The sequence below is a fragment of the Ceratotherium simum genome, chromosome 9 (genome assembly GCF_057802395.1).
Source record: "Ceratotherium simum simum isolate JZ-2026a chromosome 9, ASM5780239v1, whole genome shotgun sequence".
Lineage (NCBI taxonomy): Eukaryota > Metazoa > Chordata > Mammalia > Perissodactyla > Rhinocerotidae > Ceratotherium > Ceratotherium simum.
Genome location: NC_141908.1, coordinates 63,843,950 through 63,870,789, shown reverse-complemented (window position 1 = coordinate 63,870,789; position 26,840 = coordinate 63,843,950). Strand labels below are relative to the sequence as shown.

The following is a 26,840-nucleotide window of genomic DNA, read 5'->3' as shown; positions in this document are numbered from 1 at the left end:
GTGCACACCCTGCCCAGCTAAAGTCGGCTCAGTCTCCAGGCTGCAGAGAATCCAGTCACCAATCTATGCAGGCCCACAAGTTGCCTGAGGGCTTGTTGTTGGGTGGGGCCAGTCTCTGGGGTGAGCTGCCTGCCCTGGCTGAGCTGGATTAAACGGTGCTCTAGCGGGTGGAGCAGACCCTGGGCTAGCAGGCCTCAGGGAGAACTCCAATGGCGTCTGTGTCAGCACGCTCACACCAGGCCACAACAATGGCCGCCGCCAATGTCCCAGTCCCTGGAGAGGTCTCACCTCTCACCGAGATGCACTCAGGGCCTATTAGGTAAGTCTCTTTTCACCACAGCACTGTGCACCTTTCTTTCTGGTGATTTTAGGATGCTTTCTGAAATGGGTGAGTTTGCGCATGGGCCCTTTAAGAGCCAGTTTTAGTTTCTTTGTGAACCGGGTTTTCTGGGGGTGCTCCCCAATGTTTTAGTAGCAGGCACAGTCAGATATTATGCTGCTGGTCTCGATTGTGCTGGGTCCACAAAATGCCCACAGCGGGGGCGCTCCCCGGCTCAGGGCCCCGCTCCTCCAGGGAGGCTGCATACCTGTGAGCTGCTCCCGGCGGCCGTGACGCTGGCGGCTTGTGAAGGCGGCGTTTTTTTCTCTCCAGAAGGGAGAGTCTGCCTCTTCCACCTCAGTTAGGATTGTCCGTTGTTGCAGGAGTTCCTCTTATCCAGTTTTCAGTTCTGTCTCAGGGGTAATTTTTCCATGAGTAGGTGTAAATTGGCTGTGTCCACGGAAGGAGGTGAGTTCCGAGTCTGCTTACGCTGCCATCTTGACTGCTCAAGATTAGCATTTTTTTTTTTTTTTTAAAGATTTTATTTATTTATTTTTTCCCCCCAAAGCCCCAGTAGATAGTTGTGTGTCACAGCTGCACATCCTTCTAGTTGCTGTATGTGGGACGCGGCCTCAGCATGGCCAGAGAAGCAGCGCGTCGGCGCGAGCCCGGGATCCGAACCCGGGCCGCCAGCAGCGGAGCGCACTCACTTAACCGCTAAGCCACGGGGCCGGCCCAAGATTAGCATTTGAATTGCTGGATTCGGTAAAGTAGATTGCCATCTCCAATGTGAGTGTCATCTAATCCATTGAAGGCCTGAATAGAACAAAAGGCAGAGGAAGGAGGAATTGGCCTCTTCCTGCTTGATTGTTTGATTGCTTCAGCTGGAATATCCATCTTCTCCTGCTTTTGATGCTCCTGGTTCTCAGGTCTTCAGACCCAAATAGGAATCTACATCGTTGTCTCCCCTGGTTCTCAGACTGAATTACACTGCCAGCTTTCCTAGTCTCTGGCTTGAAGATCTCAGACCATGGGGCTTCCCAGTCTCCATAATCATGTGAGCCAATCATCATAATAAATCTATCTATCTATCTATCTATCTATCTATCTATCTATCTATCTATCTATCTATCTATCTATCATCTATCTATCTTACTGGTTTCTCTGGAGAACCCTGACTAATACAGATTTATATTAAGTTGGTTCCATTCTCGTAAAGTTTTAAAGCAGGTAAAAGTAGTCTATGGTGTTTGAATTCAAGGTAATGGGTATTCTTAGAGGGGGAGCTAGTGAATAGAAGGGAGAACAAGAGGAGCTTCCAGTCTCCTGGTAATATTGATTTTTATCTTGATGTTAATGACACAGGTGTGTTCAATTTTGAAAAATAATTTGATCTGTACATTTATTATATGGGTACTTATATATATATTTTTTTACTTCAACAAAAAGTAAAAATAATCTATTAAAAGGTCATAAAAGAATAAAGCAACACAATAAAACAGGACCATTAATGATTTAATGACAACAGGGACACTCCATCAGCACAGATCCTTGACCATATGAGATACTTGCTCAGGTTTGAAAAAAAAAAACCAAATCTGTTATATCTCATGGAAATTATAAATATCAAGTGTGAACTCACAACAAATTACAAAACAAGGATTATATGTGCTTACTTATGATTTGCAATTTAATATATTAATTATTTTCCCATTGTACTAACATTCTATATAAAGTACATTCCTGGTAGATAAGTTTGAAATATAATCTTAAATTCTAGAGTATCCAGGAGGACCAGAAGAGGAACTAATATCTCCCAGAATCAAATACAATAACTAATGAGAAAATTTGTTTCCCCTTTTTAGGGAGAGGGTGAACTTGTCTTCACTTGTATGATCCATAGTTGCATCTTGCTAGGTAGAAAAATGATATAATTTTTATCTTTGTTGAGTAGAAATTTAAATATGAGCAATGTGTTAGTCCATCTGGGCTACTGTAACAGAATATCATAGACTTGGTGGACTATAAGCAACAGAAATTTACTTCTCACAGTTCTGAAGGCTGGGAAGTCCAAGATCAAAGGCCCAGGAAGTTTCAGTGTCTGGTGGAGGCTCTCTTCCTTGGTTCATAGATGGCAATCTTTTTGCTGTGTGCTTCCATGGTGGAAGGGGCAAGGGAGCTCTCTGGGGTCTGTTTTATAAGGGCACTAATCCTATTCATGTGGGATCTGTCCTCGTGACCTGATTACCTCCAAATGCTCCACCTCCAAATACCGACGTATTGGAGATTAAGTTTCAATGTATGAATTTTGGGGGCACACAAACATTCTGTCTATAGCAAGTAGAGAAATGTGTATGGATGCTGAGTTGTGAAAGGGGTAGACTGTAACATCTAGTGTGTGTTGGCTCTCCTTCCCACACTGGCACATCTACACTCTTTTTCATTGAGATTGGAAGCCTGCAAATTACACTTTCCAGAGTTGCTTATCACTTGACTTCTTGTTAGTTTTTGCCAGCAAGAAAGTCTGGATGAAAGATTGAAAGGCAGAAAGAAGGCAGGAGCTATTTATATTCTGCATCTATCAGTGATTGCCAGCAATAGCAGCAGCAGGTGACTGAAAATAGATCCATGTTCCCTCAGGATCAGCGGCAATTTCAACAGCATCAACAAGATTGAGGACTTCTGAGTTGGCAGCAGTCCAGTTTTAAATGCAGCAGGAGCACAGGCATCACTTCTAGCATTTCAGTGACACACGCAGGCTCATAGCTTCCAGCACGAAGGAGGAAGCAGCCTCTAGATCTCTTTTTCCTTTTTGCTCCTCCAGCTCCCCATGCATTATCTCTTTCTCCGTTTTGCTCTCCCAGTCCCTTTTCCAATTCTTTGCATTAAGTCTCTCTTGCTTGAAATATCTAGAAAGGCTTCTCTTTTCTTGATAGGATACTAAACAATTCAACAAGAAAGCATTAATCCAGAGCAAGAAGCACAGGGCACATGTTAGTGCATATGGAGACTGTGTGCACATTGCAAAAAGGCAACTAATCTAGGTGTATGAGTTGCAAAAAACAAACATGATCTTTGCTTAGAATGAAAAAGAGTTACCCTTTTCTCTAGGGAAATATGTTTATTGCATGGAGCCTGGGTTGGCTTTCCTTTTGTTACCCTAGTGAGATATTTTAATGGTATTAACTGAACAAAATAATCTGATGATCCTAAATTAAAAATCTCTAGATCTGGCATCTATTTTCTTGGTGTTAATTTTCGATGGCCTAGCACCTTGGTTTTAATGAGTCACTTTCTCTGGGACCAGGAAACAAAGCCTTGATTTTAATGAGCCATTCTCTAAGGGACAAGGATGAGGGTAGGAGGTTATATAAGAGAATCTCACATAAAGCAAAAAGAGAAAAGAAAAACGAATTCAGCTATACAAAAAAAGTCAGGAGAGGAGAAAAAAGATGTACAAAGTAGATTGGACAAAAAACGAAAAGTAATGTACAAAGTAGATTTAAATAAAAAGCACAAAATAAGATGTGAGAAATTAATTAGAAATTAATATGTCCATCAAGCCAAATGGGCTGACCCTTCAAATAAAAGGTAAAAATTGCTAAATTGGATGAGAAAAAAATGTGGTTTTGCACAATTACTAAAATCATACCTGGAGTATAATATAGACAGATGAAAGTTGAAAGTGAATGCATGCAAAAAAATACAAGAAAAAGACTAACCAAAAAGAAGTTTGTACACCTATAGACTGCTTGATAAAAATAATATTGCTAGAAATTAAAAAGAAATTGTCTATGTTTTTGAAAGATTGATATATCCAAGAATATATAACAATAATGTAGTATGCACTTAATAATATAGCTTGAAAATATGCAAAGCAAAAAGCCACAGAATTAAACAGGAGAAATTAACAACTTCTCAGAAGAGACATTTTAACACACTTCTCTCACTAGTTTATAGATTATTCAGACTCAAAATCAATAAGAATATAGAAAAATTTAAGAAAACCATGAAAATAGCTAATCCATTGTATGCGTATTATGCATATATGCGTATTATGCATATATCTATCTCTATATCTCTGTATCTGAGTCTGTATCTACATCTACATTGACCTACCATCTATGTGTGTCTATCTATCGATCTATCTATCTTTCTCACTGTACCCTAAAACTGCAGAATACATATTCTTTCCAAACACACAAGTAACGTTTAAAAATTGACTATATTGGGCCCTAAAAAATTCTCAAAAAATTTGAGACCAGTTTGCTGGCCACAATGCAATTAAGTTACAATTAAATAATAAAAAGGTAGCTGAAAATCCCCTTAGAGTTGGAAAGGGAAATCCACCCTTGTTTATAACACAAGTGCCACATAATAAATTATGATAAAAATTAGAAATATTTAATAATGAATAATAATGAAAATACTTTTATCAGTATTTGCAGTCTGCACAAAAAGGAATAGTTAAAGACAAATGTATAATATTAAATGCTGACATTAGAAAAAAAGAAAAGCAGGAAATGGATCAGTTAATCATAAGTTCTCCCTTATCCACACAAAAACAATAAATAAAGAGCTGGCCTAACGAGAACTCTCCCTCCAACTATAACAATTATGTAACTAAAACTCTCCTTGTACAATTTATGATGAATACAAGAATCTAAAGGAATCATTTTTTTTTCTGTCTCATTATTTCAAACAGAAAATATTTAGAAAATAGAATATTAAAAATATTTTACTGATATAATTCTTTATTCATTTACTGAATATTTTTTATAATTAGAAAATGTTATTTTCAGAGGGAAAGAGAATGACCTAGAATTCAGCACTCAGCTTTTCCTCCATGTAGCTAAAGTGATACATTTCTTTTGAAGCTGTGATATTTAACAAATAGGAAACTAAAGTTTGCTATTCTCACCTGAACTACTTATAAGAAATTGTTATCTTTAAAAGAAAGCATGGTTAAACATGATTCTTTTTCTACTGAATGACTTATAACATTTAAGGTATTTGTTAAAAATACTTATTCTGTGTTGAAGTCAATCAAAGAAAGATAACTTGCATCAGCGTGAAGACAAGCTATAGTCTCTTCCTCATTCACACATGAAATATGATAATATAAAAATCTATTTTTTCTCTAAGATCTTCTCAAGCTTGGTTAGACTATTTCATTTGCCAAGTGAGGGACTATAGTTTTATTATACCAAAATTTATAACCGTATTGAGGAATAATTTTTCATTCCCAATAGACATGCATTTGTCACTGTCAAAGATAGAATTAAAGGAAATTAAGTCTTGAAGGTAAGTCTTGAATTTGTGATGTTTTTTATAAATAGTAGATTAAATGGAAAAATAAAGTCTGTATTGTTTCTGATCTATCAGTTCTATGACAAGTAGAACATGAAGATATTTGTGGTCAGTATGTACATATAACATAAAGTATACATTTACCAATTTTGTGTGATAATTATTTTGGGACCTCGTCTCTTTTTTGTCATAACTTTTCAGGTGAATTTTTAATTAAATTTATTTCTTTACTTTTAATTAAGAAAACAATTCCTTGAAACAATTCCTCAAAGTATAATAGCATATACCTTCTAACGACTCACATATCAGCAATTCTTTCTCTGAAAAAGCAATAATACATTCCGAGAACTTACAAATTTTTTCTCTCAAGTGGCTCACTCCAACCATTACTCTTGTCTGAGCTCTACTCTCTAGTATTTGCCCATTGTGAAGATTCTTTGATTGCCTTTAAAAGTTTCTTGTCAAACACTTTTGGTTTCCTGCAACTTTTTTTTTTTTTTTAATCCGTTGTCCGTCTTTGTTGCAAAACCTCCACCTCATTTAAACTTAACAGTTCACCTACACTGAGCCTACCAGCAAGCAACAGAACATAATTAGAGAAAAACACATTATGCTGATTGGTTGCACTTTAAATTTATTACTAAGAATAAGTGGTAACCCAGCATAGCATGACAATCCTACTATATATCCTTTCTCTATTTTCTTCCTATTCTCCAAGAGTCTCTCACATACATTCACTCCTTCCCACAAAACTCTAGTGACTGCTTTGCTTTATTCAATCCCAGCTGCTCACTCTGCTTTATAATGAAGAAAAAAATTAAAAGCAAACTACTTCTCCTTACAACAAACTCTACTATTCTGTCTGCATGGGAACTTATATATCTTGCTGAAGTAGCTAGCCTCCAAAGGCTTCTAATGATTCTAACTTTTTTTTTTTTTTTGGTGAGGAAGATCAGCGCTGAGCTAACATCTGATGCCAATCCTCCTCTTTTTTCTGAGGAAGACTGGCCCTGAGCTAACATCCGTGCCCATCTTCCTCTATTCTACGTGGGACGCTGCCACAGCATGGCTTGACAAGCGGTGCCTTGGTGCAGGCCTGGGATCCCAACCAGCGAACCCCGGGCTGCCGCAGTGGAGTGTGTGCACTTAACCGCTTGCGCCAGCAGGCCGGCCCTAATGATTCTAACTTCTGTCATTATACCTTGTGTAGTTTCTGCCCAAATTGTATCAGGGTTGTTCTGTGTGACCAATAGAATACAAAAACAATGATGGTATGTCACTTTTAAGATTAGGTTATAAAAGATATCATTACTTTCTTCTTTCTCTCTCTCTACACTTGTTCTAGAGAAAGCCAGCTCATGAACAGCATTATGGAATGACTCACGCTGTGAGGAACTGCAGTTTCCTGCCAACAAACACATGAATGTGCTTGGAATGGATCCTTTAGCACCAGTGATGTCTTTAGAGACCATATCCCTGGCTGACAACTTGACTACAGCCTAATAAGAGACTCTGAGCCAGAGCAACCCAGGAAAGCATGCTCCTCAATTCCTGCACCTCAAACACTATGTAAGCTAATAAGTATTTGTTGTACTAATCCAATAAGTTTGGAGGCAATTTTTGCACAAAAATAAATAACAAAGCAGATTTAGGACCAGAAGTTGAGTACTGCCATAAGAAAAACCTAAAATAGGAGAGTGATTTGGAATCAGGCAGTGCATGGAATTGGGAAAAGCTGTAAGGATTTTGAGAAGACTATTAGTTAAAGCATTAAGTGCCTTGAACACACTGTTTATAGAATTTTGAACTCCAAGAGGAGGCTGCTGGTGAAATCTTAAAGTGAGAAAAATATTACTGGATATTAGAAGAAAGGGGATCCTTGTTATGTAGTGGCATAAAATTTTTCAACCTCGTTGCCTGTAGTGATGTGCAAGTTAGGCAATGTGCCCAATGAGTTGGGTTATATAGCTAAGGAAATTTATAACTACAGGGTTGAAAATGCCACCTAGTTTCTTCATGCTGATTATAGTAAAATGCAAGAGGAGAAAGATAAGCTAATGAAAAAACCATTAAATAAAAAAAGCTGGGACATGCTGATTTTGAAGATTACCAACCTATTCAGATGGTAAAGAAAGCTAAAATTAAGAAATGGTCTCCAAGCAAAGATCAAATCCAGGGAATTTTTAGGAAAGCATGGTCTAAAGATGAAGCCAAAAGTATGATTGTAAAATCATTTTGTGAGATCTAGCTCATACAAAAGGCCCTGTAAATGATTAAGGGTATACCTCAGATTCTCTCAATCACACAGTAGGGCTTCTAGGAAGCTTAAGGTCGTTGTTCCTCAGTCATCTCAGCAGAAGCCCGAAGAAGAGAAGGGCTTATATCAAACAGATTTGTGTGCCTGGCTTTTGTCTAATGGAGTGAATTACAACAACATTCACAGAAGATCCACAATATTTTCAATGAAATTATATCAGCAGAAACATTGCTAGCTTGGATTGAAAGGATAGAAACACTGCTATCTTGGGTTGAAAGAAATAGTGTAAAATGAAAAGAGACTTTTGTACCTCTAAACTTTACAAACAGGAAGCAGGTTGATAAAAACTCATCATCTGAAAACACATGCTATCTTTTATATATAATTGAAAGGGTGAATTGAAGTATGGAAGCAAGAGCCCTGTGGGCAGAGCCAAGAGACATGGAGAGTCATTTCCAGGCAGGAGTAGGGCTAAATTCTAATTAACTTCCAACATTTGCTTATATGAATTTCAGAATTGCTCTGCACCAGTAACCATTGTGTGCCAATTATTTTCCATCTATGAGGAAGAATTTCCATAGCATTTATCATTTACCTATCTCAATATGGTATGTTGAGTGTGTGAGACAGACAACTTTCCCTTTAGTGTGCAAATCTTCAGCTCAAGAGGAACCATACCCAAGTAGCTATACATAAGGAGCAACACCTGAGGAATCTCATTCACACTCAGATCTGATTTAGATGATGAAATTCTAGACTGTGAACTAATTGTCATGAGTCATGGGTTGAGATATTTGGGGTTGTTAAGAAGGTGTTCATATATTTTGTGTATGGAATGGATATGAATCATTGAAAATCAGGGGTTAGACTAAAAGACAGCCTTCAAGGTGGCACCCCATGATTTCCACCTTCTGATATTCACATCTTTGTAGTCTCCCTCTCCCACCCACACTCTACAATGATTGGTTTGTGTGACCAAGAGAATTACAAAAAAAGTGATGATATGTCATTTCTGAGATTTAGGTATACAAGATATTTAGGCCTTCATCTTGGGTTCTCTCTTGTTCTCTTTCTTTGGTATCATTAGTTCTAGGGAAAGCCAAGTCATGATCAGCGCTAAAGAGAGTAGACCTATGCATAACCCTATGGGAGGGATCTGAGTCTCCTGTCATCAGCCATATGAGTGTGGTTGGAATAGATCCTCCAACCCTAATCATGTTTTTAGAGGCTGTGTGTCCAGCTGATAGCTTGAATACAACTTCATTAAAGACTCTAAGTCAGAAACACACAGCTAAGTAATGCGAGGATTCCTGATCCTTAGAAACTATGTGAGATAATACATTTTTGTTGTTTTAAGCTGGCAACTTTTGGGGAGATTTGTTATGCAACAATATATAACTAATATACTCAACTTTCCTCTTGTTACTTCAGCTCAAATTCTCTCAGTGGTTTCAGATATTTATTTCCATGTGGAACCGATAAGTATGCTAGAAAAAATGGTGGTAATCAAAGTCTCAGTATTTTGGTAGTCATGACTGCTCTTCACTAAATATTTACAGCTTTCCTTCCCTTAGGCATCTGGTAAGACTATACTTTCTAGTATCTTTTGTTTGCTTAGGATCAAGTGATTAGATCTGGCCAATTATTTGTATATGTCATTTCTTATTTTGAGATTTTATTGCTGATAGTAGATCTTCCAGAGTTCATCCCCTCTCTGTCTCTTTCTTCAATGGCAATCAGCAATATTCCAGATATTCCAGATAAATTTTGATCAATCAGGCTGGATCCCAGAGGGAGAGAGATGTAGAGCCCAGCCTATAGCCCAATCATGTTGATAATGTAGTAAGAGAAAGAAATAAACTTTCGTTGCATTAAATCACTGACTTTAGGACATTGTTACTGCAGTATAACCTGGCTGATTCTGACCGATCCAAGCATCATATAAACCAAGAAAAAGTAGAAATAATATAAACACCTCAAACTGAGGAATAACTGTTGAGGTAGTGTTAGTTCATTTCATCAAATACCATGACACCAAAATAATGATCTTGAATATTATGTGACAATATTTAAAAGTATATAGGCATAATATTATATATAATAAAACAGAACAAAATATTCACTCGATACTGATAATAACCATGTAAAATCATATATGTTTAATCCTATTTGATAATTATCTACTTCTAGACACATGGTGTGGTTATAGATCCTTGCCCCTCTAACAGTTGTGTGGGTACCACAGGGCTAGTTTTTACCAAAAAGCTGCAGGAGAAGGGTGAATTTGGGCTGCATTATATTATAGATGGTGGAAGGTCTTCAGCTCTCTTTCTTCTCCCTGCCATCATAACTGGTGAAGTTCTTGATGATGGAGCTTTTATCAGCTTTGTCCTGGATTGAGAAGGGTCTCTAACTCGTACGAAATGGACATTTAATATGATGGAAAAATAAAACAAAAACATTTTTTGGGGGGCCGGCCCAGTGGCATAGTGGTTAAGTTTGCGCACTTCGCTTTGGCTGCCCAGGGTTCGCAGGTTCGAATCTTGGGCACGGATCAACACACTGCTCATCAAACCATGCTGTGGCGGCATCCCACATACAAAATAGAGGAAGATGGGCACAGATGTTAGCTCAGAGCCGATCTTCCTCAGCAACAACAACAACAAAAAATTATTTTGTGGCCCTTTATTATTTCAGCATAACCTAGTATACCAGATTGATACAGAATTTGGTCTTGAAATAGGAGTGCTTCATTAACAAAACCCCAAAACATGTGACATTTGTTTAGTTAGTGAAATGAAGACTGGAAAATTGGTGATCTATGTTGTATAATGGCAAATAACTGGTAAACTCTGATCTGAAGTAATTTAGGAGGCAGATTTGTAAATCTAAGGCAATGTTTCTCAATCTCAGCGCTATTGACATTTTGAGATGATCACTCTTTTTTGTTAGGGGTTGTCATTTGCATCATAGTATGTTTAGCAGAAAACTTGGCCTCTACTCACTAGAAGCTGGTAGCATTCTTCCAGATGTGAAAGCCAAAAATGTCTCCAGACATTGTCAAATAGACTCTAGAGAGCAAAACTGACCAAACCACTGCTCTACGGGGGGAGATCAGAAAAGATCCATTTAATAGAGCAGATTGTTGGTTGTCTTTACCATGCTATAATGAGCAGGAGATGAGCTCAGGAATTGAACGTGATTTAAGAATATACATTTTTCTCTCTAGAAAAGCAAAATATGAGGGCTTGCAAAGTTGGGAAGGCAACTATTTGTCATAGCCAAACATCGATCTACAAATGGAAATAGTCACATCCAGAGTTGTTTTTAAGATGTATTTCTCATACTTTTCATAATTCTCTGCATTCCAGTCTTATTGCCACTGCCCACTGATTTTTTGTGTTTTTTTAATTTTAAATAGGCATTGTATTTTAGAAAAGTTTTAGATTTAAAGAAAAACTGAAGACAGTACAGAGAGTTCCCATATAGTCATGCCGTTTCCCAATTATTAACATCTTACATTAGTATGGTACATTGTTATAGTTAATGAACCAATATCGATACATTGGTTTATTAACTAAAGTCCATATATAATTCACATGTCTTTAGTTTTTACCTAATGTCCTTTTTCTGTTCCAGGATCTGTTCAGGACACCACATTATATTTAGCTGTTGTATCTCCTTGGGATATAGCGCAAAAAGACCAGCCAGGGTTCCACTCTGCTGTACATAGGGTCGCTAGGAGTTGGAATCAACTCATGAACACTGACAACTCCTTAGGATTCTCTTTACTGTGACATTTTCTCAGACTTTGTTTTTGATGGCATTGGCAGTTTTACGGAGTACTGATCTGGTATTTTGTAGAATGCACTCTATTGGGAATTTGTCTGATGTTTTTCTGGTGATTAAACCGAGTTTCTAGGTTTTGGGGAGGCATACCATGGAAGTAAAGCACTATTTTTATTACATCATATCAAGAGTACATATTATCAACGAGATTTACTACTGTTGATATTGACTTTGAACATCTGGCTGAGCTAGCGTTTTTCAGCTTTCTTCATTGTGGAGTTACTCTTTTTTCCACCCACTTTCCATACTGTAGTCATGGGAAGGAAGTCATTATGCATAGCTCACACTTGAGTGGGGAGTTAACGCTCAACATCCTTGAAGGGGAGGTATCTACATAAATTATTTGAAATTCTCTTACATGGGAGATTTGTCTCTTATCCCCTGTTTATTTATTAATTCAATCACTTATGCATATTATTATTACTATGGATATTTAGTTTATACTTAGAGTTATAAACCAATAATTTTTTATTTTCTTGCTCAAATTTTTTCAGCTTAAGCCATTGGAAGCACATCAAATTGGCTCCCGTGGCCCTTTGACATACCTCTCATCAATGATTTTTTTCTTTTTTAAATACCTCTCTACTTTCTAGCACTATAAGATGTTCCATGTTCATTTTGTATATTTTTTTTCCCAGTCCTAGAATCAGCCATAATACCCCTTTTTATCCTTTAAGGTCCATGTGATCAATAATGATGGCACTTCTTTCATTTTAACATTGGTAATTTTGTCTTTCTTTTTTTCTTTCTTAGCCTGGCTAGAGGTTTATCAGTTTGACTGATCTTATCCAAGAACCAACATTTAGTTTTGTTAATTTATTGTTTTGATGTTTTCAATTCTATTGATTATGGCTTTAACTTGAATATTTTTTTATTTCTGTTTGCTTTAGGCTCAAATTGCTCTTTTTTCTCTAGTTTCCTTAGGTAAAAGCATAGATTATTGATTTTAGATCTTCTTTTCTAATGTATATATTTAATGCTGTAAATTTCCCACTAAACACTACTTTCAATGCATTCTACAAATTTTGATAAGTTGTATTTTTATTTAAATTCAGTTCAAAAAATTTTTAAGTTTGTCATGAGACTTTTTCATTGACCCATGTTTTGCTTAGAAGCGTGTTGTTTAATGTCAAAATATTTGGGATATTTTCCAGCTTTCTTTGTGTGATTGATTGTTATTGGTTTCTAATTCATTTTCACTGTGGTCTGAGAACATACTTTGCATGATTTTTGTCCTTTTAAACTGGTGAAGGGGTATTTTTTTGCTTAGAATGTAATCTGTTTTGGTGAATGTTTCGTGTGAGTTTGAGAAAGATGTGTATCCTTCTGTTGTTTAATGGAGTATTCTATAAATGTCAATGAGATCAAGTTGATTGATAGTTCTATTCAGGTCATTTATATCCCTACTGATTTTCTGCCTGCTCGATGTATCAATTACTGAAAGAGAGTTGCTGACTATTATGGGTCTCCAACTATAATGGTGAATTGTCTACTTCTCCTTGCAATTCTATTGGTTTTTGTTTCATGTATTTTGACACTCTGTTTTTAGGTAGACACACATAGATTGTTATGTCTTTATGGAGAATTGACTTCATTATCATTATGAAATGCCTCTTTATTTCTGATAATGTTCTTTGTTCTGAAGTCGTTTGCATAAAATAAAAATAGCTACTTCAGCATTCATTTGATTATTATTAGCATGATATATCTTTCCCCATCCCTTTACTTTTAATCCATCAGAGTCCTTATATTTAAAGTAGGTTTCTGTAGACAACATATAGTTGGGTCTTTTTCAATTTTAATTGACTCTGACAATCTCTATCCTTTCATTGGCAAATCTAGACTATTTGCATTTAAGGTGATTATTGATAGAACTGTGTTAGTATCTACCATATGTGTATTTTCTATTTATTTCATTTGTTCTTTCTTTTTTCCTTTCTCTCTTTTCTAGTTTTAATTTAGCATTTTATATAATTCCATTTTTCTCTCTCCCATCTTCCCTAATGTCTGGAAATACTGATCAATTTACTGTCTCCATTATTTTGCCTGTCCAGAATATCATATAATTAGAATCATGCAGTATGCCACCTTTTCAGAGTGGCTTCTTTCACTTAGCAATATGCATTTCAGGTTCTCTCATGTCTTTTCATGGCTTGATAGCTTATTTCTTTTTTATTCCATTGAATTGATTATTGCACTTTATTTATTCATTGATCTATTGAAGAAGATCTTGGTTGCTTCCAAGTTTTGGCAATTACAAATAAAGCTGCTATAAACATCCACATGTAGGTTTTGTGTGGAGATAAGTTTTCAACTCATTTGGGTAACTACCAAGGACCATGATTGCTGGATCATATGGTAAGATTATGTTTAGTATTTTTAAAAAACTACCAAACTATCTTCCTAAGTGGCTGTACCATTTTGTATTTCCACCAAAAATGCATGAGAGTTCTTGTTGCTCTACGTCTTTGACAGCATTTGATATTGTCAGTGTTTTGGATTTTAGCCATTCTAATAAGTAAGTAGTGGAATCTCATTTTTGTTCTAATTCACAATTCCTTAATGACATATGATGTGGAGGATCTTTTCATATGCTTATTTGCCATCTGTATATCTTCAGGTGTGGTGTCTATTCTAATCTTCCCCCCACTTTTTAATTGGGTTGTTTTTTTTATTGTTTACTTTTGAGTGTTTTTTGTATATTTTGGATACATGTCCTTTACTAGATATTTGTTTGGCTAATATTTCCTCTCAGTCTGTAGCTTATCTTTTCATTCTCTTACCAATGTCTTTTGCAGAAATAAGTTTTAATTTTAATGGAATCCAACATATAATTGTTTTTCATGGATCATGCTTTTGTTATTATATCTAAAAACATTTTGCCAAACCCACAGTAACCTGGATTTTCCCTCATATTATCTTCTAGGAATTTTAGTTTGTGTTTTACAATGAGGTCTATGATCTATTTTGAGTCAATTTTTGTGAAAGGTATAAGGTCATTGACTAGATTCATGTTTTGCACATGGATGTCCAGTTATTCCAGCATCATTTGTTGAAAAGATAGTCCTTTTTCTAACGCCATTGCTTTTGCCACTTTTTCAAAGATCAGTCAATTATATACATGTGGATCGCTTTCTGGGTTATCTATTCTGCCCTATTGATCCATTTGTCTACTCTTTCACCAGTGCTGCACTGCCTTGATTATTGTAGCTTTATAGTAAGTCTTGAAGTCTCATCGTGTCTGTCTTCTGTCTTGGTTCTTTTTCTTCAATACTGTGTTGGCCATTCTGGATCTTTTGCCTTTCCATATAAACTTTAGAATCAGTCTGTTGCTATCCATTAAGTAACTTGCTAGGATTTTCATTGGGAGTGCATCAAACCTCAGGATCAGGTTGGAAGATTTGATATTGTAACAATATTATTTCTCTCTGAAAAGCTTCTTGTAACACGTTTTATGATGCAGGTCTACTAGTGACAAGCTCCCTCAATTTTGTTTTTGTTTGAAAAAGTATTTCTCCTTCACTTTTGATGGGAATTTAATTTGGTGAGAATTCTAGGTTGGTGGGTTTTCTCTTTCAACACTTTAAGAATTTCACTCTTCTTTCTTCTTGTTTGAATGGTTTCTGAAGACAAGTCTGATCTAATTCTTTATTCTTGTTCTTCTGTAGGTAAGGTGTTATTTTCCTTTGGCTTCTTTCAAGATTTTCTTTGTGTTTGATTTTCTGCAGTTTGAACATGATATGCTTACCTATAGATGTTTTTTTTTCATATTTATCCTGCTTGGTATTCTCTGAGCTTCTAGGATCTTTGGTTTGGTGTCCATCATTAATTTTGGAAAATTTTCATCCATTACTACTTCAAATATTTCTCCTGTAATTTCATCCTTTTCTTCCCTTTCTGGTTTTCCATTATGTTATACCTTTTGTAATTGTTTTTTTTTTATTTGCTCATTTTTTTTCTCATTGTATTTTAATTTGGGAAGTTTATATTGATATATCTTCAAGTCCATTGATTCTTTCCTTAGCCATGTGCAGTCTACTGATGAGTTCATCAAAAGATTTCTTCATTTATGTCATAATATTTTTAATTTTTACCATTTTGATACATTCTTAGAATTTTTAAATTTCTGCCTACATTAGGTAATGTATCTGATCTTTCATGTTTTGCACTTTTTTTATTAGAGTCCTTAACATATTAATCATAGTTATTTTAAATTTCCTGTCTGATAATTATATGTTAGGTATTGTACTATGTTTAATGGTTGCTATACCTGTGGTTACCAGAGGCTTCAAATTCCTCTAGTGTCTTTGTTTTTGTCTTTCCTGTTGTCTTTGAGTTTCCCTAAAAACTTTTTCTTAAATAGAAATAAGAATTGGCTCACATGATTATGGAGGCTGATAAGTCCCATAATCTGTATGTGGCAAGCTCGAGACCCAGGAAAGCCAATGGTGTAGTTCCAGTCTGAAGACCTGCAGGCTCGAGATCCAGGAAAAGCCAGTGTTTCACAAAGGCAGGAATAAAACCTATGTCCTAGCTCAAGGCAGTCAGGCAGGAGGAAGTTCTCCTTTACTTGTGGGAGATTCAGCCTTTTGCTCTATTCAGACCTTCAAATGATTGACTGGTGCCTCCACATTATGGAGGGCGATTTACTTTACTCAGTCTACTGATTCAATGTTGTTAATATCATTCAGAAACACATCTTATAGATACAACCAGAATAACATTTGACCAAAAGTCTGAGTACCTCATGGTCAAGTCAAGTTGCTACATAAAATTATCCATTAAAGCCATTGACTAATATGTGTCACCCATTCTTTCCCTATCTAAGTGGGAATGTTTATTGTGATTAACATTGATTAAGCATTGAACCGTTGATTATTAAGTGTCCATGGGTCAGATAACTTGTCTTTTTAGTTCATAAGACAATGAATCAAAAGTTGCCACATTCATCTGAAATAGAGACTATCATTCCTCGCCTAGGGATTCTGAACCCTGAACATGATTGTATTATTGGAATAACCTTTGAGATTATCTCCTTTGGGCAAGAGTAGAATGCATGATGTGTGTAGGTAGAGGAGTGACCTCACTGGTCACTGGAAGGGTGGACTATAGTGGGCATTACTACAATTCATCAATATCTGGTTCTTCTCTACTTCTGGCTTCTTAGGAGAATTATATCACCCTGTTGCCTGAGACATGACCATATTGCTTGCTTTGACCAATAAATTGTGACTATGAGTGACCTGTTTCACTCACAGGTGGAAACAATTAACTTGCTGTTCTTCCACGATCACCATGGCAAGGAAAGTGAAGATGAGAGTTGAACAGCAGCAATTAAATGGAGTTGTTGCAAGTATTAAGTGAGATTTGGAGGAAAACTATCCAAAATTCACTTTTTCCATTATTAACACCAGGAAAAATATAATGTCTCATATATTATTCCAAAACTGATAGACACTTAAAAGTAATAATTTCCTCTAACTAATATTTAAAGATTTGAATAGGTTAGAGGCTATTTTTAAAGGCCAATTTTTATTTATACAGAACTAAAAAAAAGACATAAATTAAAAATCAAAAGTAAATAATTAGACTTAGAAGTTGCAACACTAACTCTTATCTAAAGCTTGAAATGGACTTTAGCTCAAATTAAATTTGGTTGAATCAGTAGGTTGATAATAAATTATACCATTAACTCTCCTAATTGTTATATCTTCTGTGAATAGACTTCCAAGTATCAATAATTTGTAGTTTTTCTATTTTTTCTCAGAGAATCAGTATACATCGCAGTAATTAGATGTTTAGTTCTTGGAATGAGCAACCTCTAAATAACTATTACTTTCTTTGAATGTTATTAAAGATGATCAACTTTTTAAAATTTTTCAAAATTATTATATTTGCCCTTTCTACTTCTGTTCTGTCAATTAAAAAATAAAATTTTAAAAGTAAATCTGTGACTATATGATATACATAATTTACTTACATTTCCTTGCAAATTGCTTTCATTAATTGCCATTTTTTCCAACCTGATAATTTTTCAACAAGGAGTGAGTTATTGTATACATTTATTTTTTTTGTGTCTGTGCACCTCTGTGTTCTGAAAACCACTCTTTTAATGCTCCAGAAACCAAGGCTTTTACATTGATTTTGTCCTATGCATTTGGCTCTGATATAGACTCTTTTTAAAATTTTTATATTTTTTTCTATAATCATGTCTTTTGTTTCATGCAAGAGTAGATACTTGGAAATGAAATTAATTTAATTTTTTAGTTTTTAAAATAGGCATTTCTGATTCAGGCAGTTTTAAATGAGAATGACAAACAATATTAGAGCAAAAGTAAAATGTCATGAATTTAGGAAACTAAGACATATTTTTTTCTTTATAACCTTTACCTACCTCAATGCTATAAGCTGGATTCTTTTCATAGATTGGAAATATTTAATCATAAGTGAGGTCAGTGACAGATTGTGGGTTAAAAACCCTTGTACTTCTTCATTTGCACTCATGATACCTCATGTAGCCAAACTATGCCAGACTTACTGTTCCTGCCAATAAACTGCCTTTATAAAAAACAAGAGAAGTAGTCTAGGTAGTGATTGAGAACCTGGATTTTGGAACACATGCCAACACATTCTATGAGGCCATCCTTACCCTTATACCAAAACCAGATAAAGACATCACAAGACTTCCGGTACTCTGTTAAATAGAAGTGGTGCAAGTGGGCATCCTTGCCTTGTTCTTGATTTTACAGGAAAATCTTTCACCTTTTTATCATCGAGTTTGATGTTAGCTGTGTGCTTTTAATAGATAGCTTTTATGATGTTGAGATGTTTTCCTCCTATTCCTAGTTTGCTGAGAGTTTTGTCATGAAACGGTATTGAATTTTGTCAAATGCTTTTTCTGCAGCTCTTGAGAAAATCATGTGATTTTTCTCCTTTATTCTGTCGATGTGGTGTATCACATTAATTGATTTTCATATATCGAACCATCCATCCATCTCAGGGATAAATCCCACTTAATTGTGATGTATAATTCTTTTAATGTGTCGTTGAGTTTAGTTGGCTAATATTTTGTTGAGGATTTTTGAATCTGTGTAAATCAGGGATATTGGCCTGTGTTTTTCTTTTCTTGTGGTGTCTCTGCCTAGCTTTGGTATCAGGGTAATGCTGGCCTCATAAAATGAATTTTGAAGTATTCTGTCTTCCTCAATTTTTTGGAAGAGTTTGAGAAGGGTTGGCATTAATTCTTTTTTAGTGCTTGGTAGAATTCACCAGTGAAACCATCTGGGCCTGGGCCTTTCTTTGTTGAGCAGTTTAATGGTGTCCTAGTCAGAGAAATTAGAGAATAAAAAGAAATAAAAGGCATGCAAATCATAAAGGAAGAGTAAAATTGTCCCTGTTTACAGATGGCATGATATTATATATAGAAAATCCCCAAAGTCTCCATAAAGAAACTATTAGAACTAACTAAAAAATTTAGTAAGTTGCAGGATACAAAATCAACATACAAAAATCAATTGCATTTCTGTATACCAACAGTGAGCTATCTGTGGAAACAACCTGAATGCCTATCAATAGATAAATGGGTAAAGAAAATGTATATACATACAATACATTCAGCCTTAAAAAAGAAGGAAATTCTGCAATATGGAACAACATGGATGGATATTACGGACATTATACTAAGTGAAATAAGCCAGACACAGACAAGTACTGTATAGTTCCACTTATATGAAGTATCTAAAATAGTCAGCTTCATAAAATCAAAGACTAAAATGGTGGTTACCAGGGGCTGGGGGGAGGAGGAAATGGGCTTATTAATCCACAGGCATAAAGTTTCAATTAAGTAAGATGAGTAAGTTCTAGAGATCTGCTCTACCTCATTTTACCTATAATCAACAATAATGTATTGTACACTTAAAAATTTTTAGCAGCATAGATTTCATGGTAAGTGTTCTTACCACCATAAAACAAAACAAAAAAAATCATAAGAAAATAAAATTAGAAACTAATATCCCTTATAAATATAGACAAAAAAATCCTCAACCAAATACTACCAAACCAAATTTAATAGCACATTAAAAAGATTACATACCATAACCAAGTGATTTATCCCAAGAATGCAAAGATGGTTCAACATAAGAAAATAAATTAATGTAATACATCCCATTACTAGAATGATCATCTCAATTGATGCAGAAATGGCAGTTGAAAAAAATCTAACACACTTTCATAAGAGACAACAACAACAACAACTCTCAGAGAACTAGGAATAGAGAGAAAACACATCAACATGATAATGGGCACTTATGAAAATCCCACAGCTAACACATACTCAGTGATGAAAGCTGGAAACTTCCCTCAGGATCAGGAACAAGACAAGAAGGCCTGCTTTCACCACTACTATTTGGCATTGTACTGGAAGTCTAGACAGAGAAACTAGACAATAAAAAAGCAAAAACAGCTTTTGGAAAGCTTTCCAAATTGGAAAGGAAGAAGTAAACTCTCTATTCACAGGTGACATGATCCAAAAATAGAAAATCCTGAAAAATTCACAAGAAAGTTATTAAAGCTAATGCCTAAATGAAGCAAAATTGCAGGGTACCAGATCAACACACACCAATCAGTTGTATTTCTATACACCAGTAATGAACAATCAGAGAAAGAAATTAAGAAAAAAATTCCATTTACAATAGCGTCTAAAAGAATAACATACTGAGGATAAATTTAATCTTGGAGGTGAAAGAAATGCATCCTAATGATTCTAAAATATTGCCAAATGATATTAAAGAAGACCTGATTAAGCAGAAAGACATCTCATTTTCATGGATAGGAAGACTTAATTTTGTCAAGATGTCAATTCTACTCAAAATGATCTACAGAATCAACACAATCTTTATCAATTTCAATGGCCTTTTTTTGCAGAAATGAAAAAACTGATCCTCAAATTCAAATGAAACTGTAAGAGGCTTCAAATAACCAAAACAATCTTAAAAAAGAACAATGTTGGAGGACACATACTTCCTTATTTCAAAGCTACAGCAATCAAAATAGTGTGATATTGGCATGAGGATAGCCATATAGAGCAGTGGAATAGAACTGAGAGTTCAGAAATAAACCCATAGGGCCGGCCTGGTGGCTTAGCAGTTAAGTGCGCGCACTCTGCTACTGGCGGCCCATGTTCGGATCCCGGGCGCGCACTGACGCACTGCTTGTCCAGCCATGCTGAGGCCGAGTCCCACATACAGCAACTAGAACAATGTACAACTATGACATATAACTATCTACTGGGGCTTTGGGGAAAAAAAAGGAGGAGGATTGGCAATAGATGTTAGCTCAGAGCCGGTCTTCCTCAGCAAAAAGATGAGGATTAGCATGGATGTTAGCTCAGGGCTGATCTTCCTCACAAAAAAAAAAAAAAAGAAAAAGAAAAAAAAGAAATAAACCCATACACCCGTGGCCAATTAATTTTTGACAAGGGTACCAAGGTCATTTAATTGAGAAAGAACAGTCTCTTCAAAAGATGGTGCAGGGGCAACTGGTTTCCTCATGCAAAAGAATGAAGTTGGACCCCTAAATCACACCATATGCAAAAATTAACTCAAAATGATCAATAACCTACATATAGAGCTAAAAACCACAAAATTCCTTCCTTTATGATTTGGATGCCTATAGAAGAAAATATCGCTGTAAATATTCATGATCTTGGATTTGGCAATGGATTCTTAGATATGACACCAAAAGCATGAAAACCAAACAAAATAAAAGAAAAGATAAATTGTACTACATCAAAATTTAAAACTTTTGTGCATCCAAGGACATTATCAAGAAAGTGTAAAGTCAATCTACAGAAGAAGAGAAAATATTTATAAATCATATATCTGATAAGGATATAATATCTAGAATATATAAAGAACTAATATAAATCAACAACAAAAAGACAAACCAATTAAAAAATGGGCCAAGAACTTGAATATACATTTCTTTAAGATGATATACAAATTTCCAAGAAGCACATGAAAAGATGTTCAACATCATTATTCACTAGGGAAATGCAAGTCAAAACCACAGAGATACCACTTCACACCTACTAGAATAAATATTGTTAAAAAAAAAATGAGAAATAGTAAGGGTTTGCAAAGATGTGAGGAAATTGAACCCCTCCTTACATTCCGGGTGGGACTATCAAATGATGCAGCTGTTAAGGAAAACACATTGATGATTCGAATTATCATATGACTCAGCAATTTCACTCCTAGGCATATACCCAAAACTATTGGAAGCAGGGACTTGAACAGATAGTTGTACATCAGAGATCATTGCAGCATTATTCACAATAGCCAAAAGATGGAAACAACTCAAGTGTTCATCAACATATGAATGAACAAATAAAATGTAGAATACACATAAAAGAGAATAATTTTCATCCATAAAACGGAATGAAGTTCTTATACATGCTACAACATGGATGAACTTTGAAAACCCTATGCTCAATGAAATAAACCAGGCACAAAAGGACAAATATTGCATGATTTCATTTCTATGAAATATCTAGAATAGGCAAATTCGTAGAGACAAAGTAGATCAGAGGTCACCAGTGACTGGGAGTGGGGTATGTGTAGTTATGGTTACAGAGTTTCTGTTTGGAGTTACAAAAAAGTTTTAGAAATAGAGAGTGGTGATGGTTGTACAACATTGTGAATGTAATGAATGTCACTGAGTTGTACACTTAAAAATTATTAAAATAAATTTTATGTTATATACATATATAACCACAATTAAAAACATAATATAATATGCCTAAAGCATTGAATTGTACACTTTAAATGGGTGAATTGTAAGGTATGTGAATTATATCCCAATGAAGCTTTAAAAAAATAGTCTCGACTTCAGCATGAAAAAAAGTTTCAACTCCATTTCATCACTTAGCTCTAAGACTTTGGAAAATTTACCTAACCACTCTAAAGCTCCAGTGTCTTCCTCTGTAAAATGAGGATAAGTTATACCAAATTTCCAGAGTTATGAGACATAATTAGGTAATGATTGTAAAATAACAAACACAGTGACTGGCACATGGTTAGAAATCATTAATCATTGACTCCTGACTGTGGTGGTCGTAGTGATGATGATGAAGATCCTGGGGTGGGGTGGGGTAGCAGAAGAAGGTAAGATAGAGGAAGATGCTGATCAGGATATGAACCAAGTTCTAGATTAGGATGGTACATTTACAGTCAGAAGATCTGGGGAAGAACCCTAGTCCTACAGATTGTAACTAAATAGCGGATATGTTTCTTAACTGTCTCATTTTCTTAGCTGAAAACTGGAGAAAACTGGAAAATAGCAGTAGGTACCTCACAGGATTGTGTTCCCACAGTATTGTTGGTAACCTGTTATTCCTGTTCTTTATCAGTGATGATCAACATTTATGGGGTTGTACTATGTGTACTATGAGCCATGTACAAAACTGTCTTTGAGTTTTGCAGATGAAGAAATTTAAACACAGAGAGTTTGAAAACATTATCCATGAACACCCAGCTATAAGTTGCAGAGCTGGGATTTAAACCCAAGCCATGTGGTCCCAAAGCCTTCTGGCTTAACCATTTGCTTAATTTCTGGACAATGACTTCGTAACAAAGCACAGAAACACAACTTTGTAATAGCAGCACTGCATTACCCTCCTCTGCTATTGAAAACAGAGAATTTTTCTTAAAGTATGAAATTTGTGGTTGCATTAAGCAGCTAACATCAAGCACAAAGGATTTCCATTTATTATTTCTTTTTTAGAGGAGTGGCAGAGGAATTGATTGCATACCTTTACTGTTCCTTTAGTCTCATCAGGAAAATCATTTTAGCTCCGAAAACAAAATATCTTAGAATAGTTTCCAAGGAAACTCGTAATAAACCAATACTGTATATCTAGAGGATTATAATAAAATGCTATTAATCAGTATGACTTCTTTTGTGCATTTATTTCATTATTTATTATTTTTATGTGGTATTTATTTTCATAGATGATTCTTCTCATGATTTAATGGCTGAATCTACTCAACACCAGATTATATAAATAAAAGGTAAAAACCAACCATCTTTGTGTCTTGATTGCTCCAAATCTAGATTATAGTTAGGTTAACACAAGTATCTGACATACAAAGGACTGAAAGATAAAAGGAACTGCTTCCTCCTATTAATTCTCTCATTCTGAAAACTGCTGTCTGAAGCCCTCTTACTTTTTGCATGTCTTCCTTTGATACTAAGGGGCTTTTAAAAGGAGGTGAAGCACACCTATACAAATTGCTGCATGCTAAAATTACTGCCATTTGAAGACTGAGTTTATTTTTGTTTCAGAGTTTTAGGTTAATATGCCTCAAAAAATCTTTTTTTACTTGTTATTTTTTTACCCTTTTAGTCTTTTATTTCAAGTTACAATGTCTTCAAATATTATGTCAAAAGAAAAGATAGAAAAGAATAAGATTTAAAGGATATTTAAATAGAAAGGATTTATAAAAAATAAGGGCAGATAGAGAATAAATAAAACTCTAAAAGACAGAATTCAAACAAAATCCTCAAAGGATATACTTATCTTGTATTGGTTCTTCAGATAGCTTGTTGGTAAATTATTTTCCCAGCAGCACTACTTACTCTGTTTTTAAAAATAAATAAATAAATAAATAATTTCCCCAAGATACATGACTAAGTTATATATAAAGGAATTGGGCCATGCCAACATTGCTTTTTTTTTTTTTTTTATTTTATTTTATTTTATTTTATTTTATTTTTTTAAATTTTTTGTTTATTGCAGTAACATTGGTTTATAACATTGTAAAAATTTCAGGTGTACATCATTGTACTTCTATTTCTGCATAGATTACAACATTGCTTTTTAATTTGTGAAAAATAGAGAAAATCTATTCTGTGTAAATGTCAGATATATTGACTATGTACTACCCAATTTATTAATTTAAAATGTATCATTATATTTTTGGGCATCTACTATTTATTAAATTTCATCTGAATGCATGGTGATATTGAATATAGTCCTTCATTCCTATCTTTTCTAGACCTTTTATAACACTAACCTATCGATATTATTTTACAAGACCTTAAAGGCAGTGCCCTTTAAAATTATCATTTTATAGTAAGGACTTGTAACAATTCTGGGCATAAAGCAGAAGCTAAAATACATTTATCAAATGACTAAATAGTTGATTTAGGTAATTAAGTTTTTTAGAAGAGGATAGATAGCCCTGAAAGAGGATGCCTTAGAATTCAGGAAGTCCAGTCAGAACCTCTTATATACAAAATGTGAATTGAATATAATGATGAGAGTTTGTGTATGTTTCACACAATTCAATATTAAACTTCTGTTGTTAATTCATTTTTAAAAGAATTTCTAATTTATTGTCTTTTAATAATATTTGAGAGTTTTACAGAGGAATAGATTTACAGTTTTATTTTGATCTTTACTGTCAAGATTTTAGATGCTCTTATAACTTTGCTTATTAGAAAAATGATAAGAAAACTAACATTTTAGAAAACAAGGGCATTTAGAATTTTGAGAGCCCAGATTCAACTTCAAAAGCTTAACTACTACTTTGTTAACCAGCTCTGAGGTTAAAACTCATAATTATACTAAAACTTTTTAGAGTCATCTATGATTTTAAAACTTTTTTTTCAGATCAATAATGTGAATATATGCCATACTTTTACATAACGGTGAGTAAAATTATTTTTCTTTATATTAAATTCTACTTAAAAACTATGTTACTTTTCTGATGGTGACATGCAATGTAGCTTTAAACTAGTTATAAAAGTAATGGATGCTTATGTGTAAAAAACATGAAAAATAAAGATAGAAAATGAAAATATAGTGATGTCATCCAAAGATACTTAATCATATTATTTTTATGTATTTAATTTTATCTATTTTTTTTTTTTTTTGGTGAGGAAGATCAGCCCTAAGCTAACATCCACACCAATCCTCCTCTTTTTGCTGAGAAGACTGGCCCTGGGCTAACATCCGTGCCCATCTTCCTCCACTTTATATGGGACGCTGCCACAGCACGGCCTGACAAGCCGTGCGTCAGTGCGTGCCTGGGATCTGAACTTGGGCCACCAGCAGCAGAGCGCATGCATTTAACTGCTATACCACTGGGCCGGCCCTAATTTTATCTATTTTTATGTATTTCTTGTCTCTTGTTGAGTGTCCTCCTTCCTGTTTTTCTCTTTGTCTTTTTCCTTTCTTTGTCTCTCTGTTTCTCTGTATTTGTTTGTGTCCCTCTTTGCCTTTCTCTGACTCCTATCTCTGCCTCTTTATTTTTCTGTGTTACTTTCTCTGCTTTTCCCTTTCTGTTCTTCAATTAAAATGTCCACAGTGTTTTACATTTATTACTTGGTTTTATATTGTACCAAATTATTGTAGCTGTTGAAGACTGAGGTAGAAAACAGCAAGTCACCCGTCCTCTGGAAACATTCTGGAATGTATCACGTAAGTGAAAAATTCTCTCCATTGGAGCAGGGATCTCTAAGGGCAGGAAATATTTTTGAGATCTGTTTCATTTTTAATAGTCTATGGCAAATTCACGAAATCTCATGCTCTATTTCAGTCAGTTTTATTGAAGAAGAATTTTGAACTAGACAAAGTGAAAGCTGGTTATTGAAGTGATGATTAAGTCATGGATGCAGTTGTAGATTAATGAAGGAATGTTATAAGGAATACAGTGGCACTAAGAGAACCAAGTATGGAAGTAAGAGTAAAGACAAAGGAAAAAGCGTAAATTATTAATGAGAAATTGATAGTAAAACTCTAAAGATGGTGAGAGAAAAGTCACCTGAAGAAAGAAGTTCAGCTTGTAAGGGATAATGGGAAAATGAAGAGAAAATAAAACCAAGAAAGGACAAATGAGAAAATAAAGCGAATAAAATGGAGAATGGATAAGGATTGTTTGTTGAGTGAAGGAATGATGGAAATTTCCAAAATCCACTTCTATACCAAGGGACTGCTTTTTCTTGTTCATTTTTGTTTGTGCAAGTGTTTAAAGAATAAACTTCAGTTTCCAGGTTATTATAGGAATCAATGTACATGCATATGCATGTTTTAATCTTCACTAG

General features: G+C 34.9%; 1 long non-coding RNA gene across 1 annotated transcript; it reads left to right on the top strand.

Annotated features, from left to right (window-relative positions):
* Window positions 1–158: 158 nt before the first annotated feature.
* On the top strand, window positions 159–25,448 carry LOC147916321 (uncharacterized). The gene is made up of 4 exons (XR_015553234.1): window positions 159–319; window positions 6,975–7,198; window positions 23,744–23,803; window positions 25,408–25,448. It is a non-coding gene; the product is annotated as an uncharacterized LOC147916321 (long non-coding RNA).
* The last annotated feature ends 1,392 nt before the right edge of the window (window positions 25,449–26,840 follow it).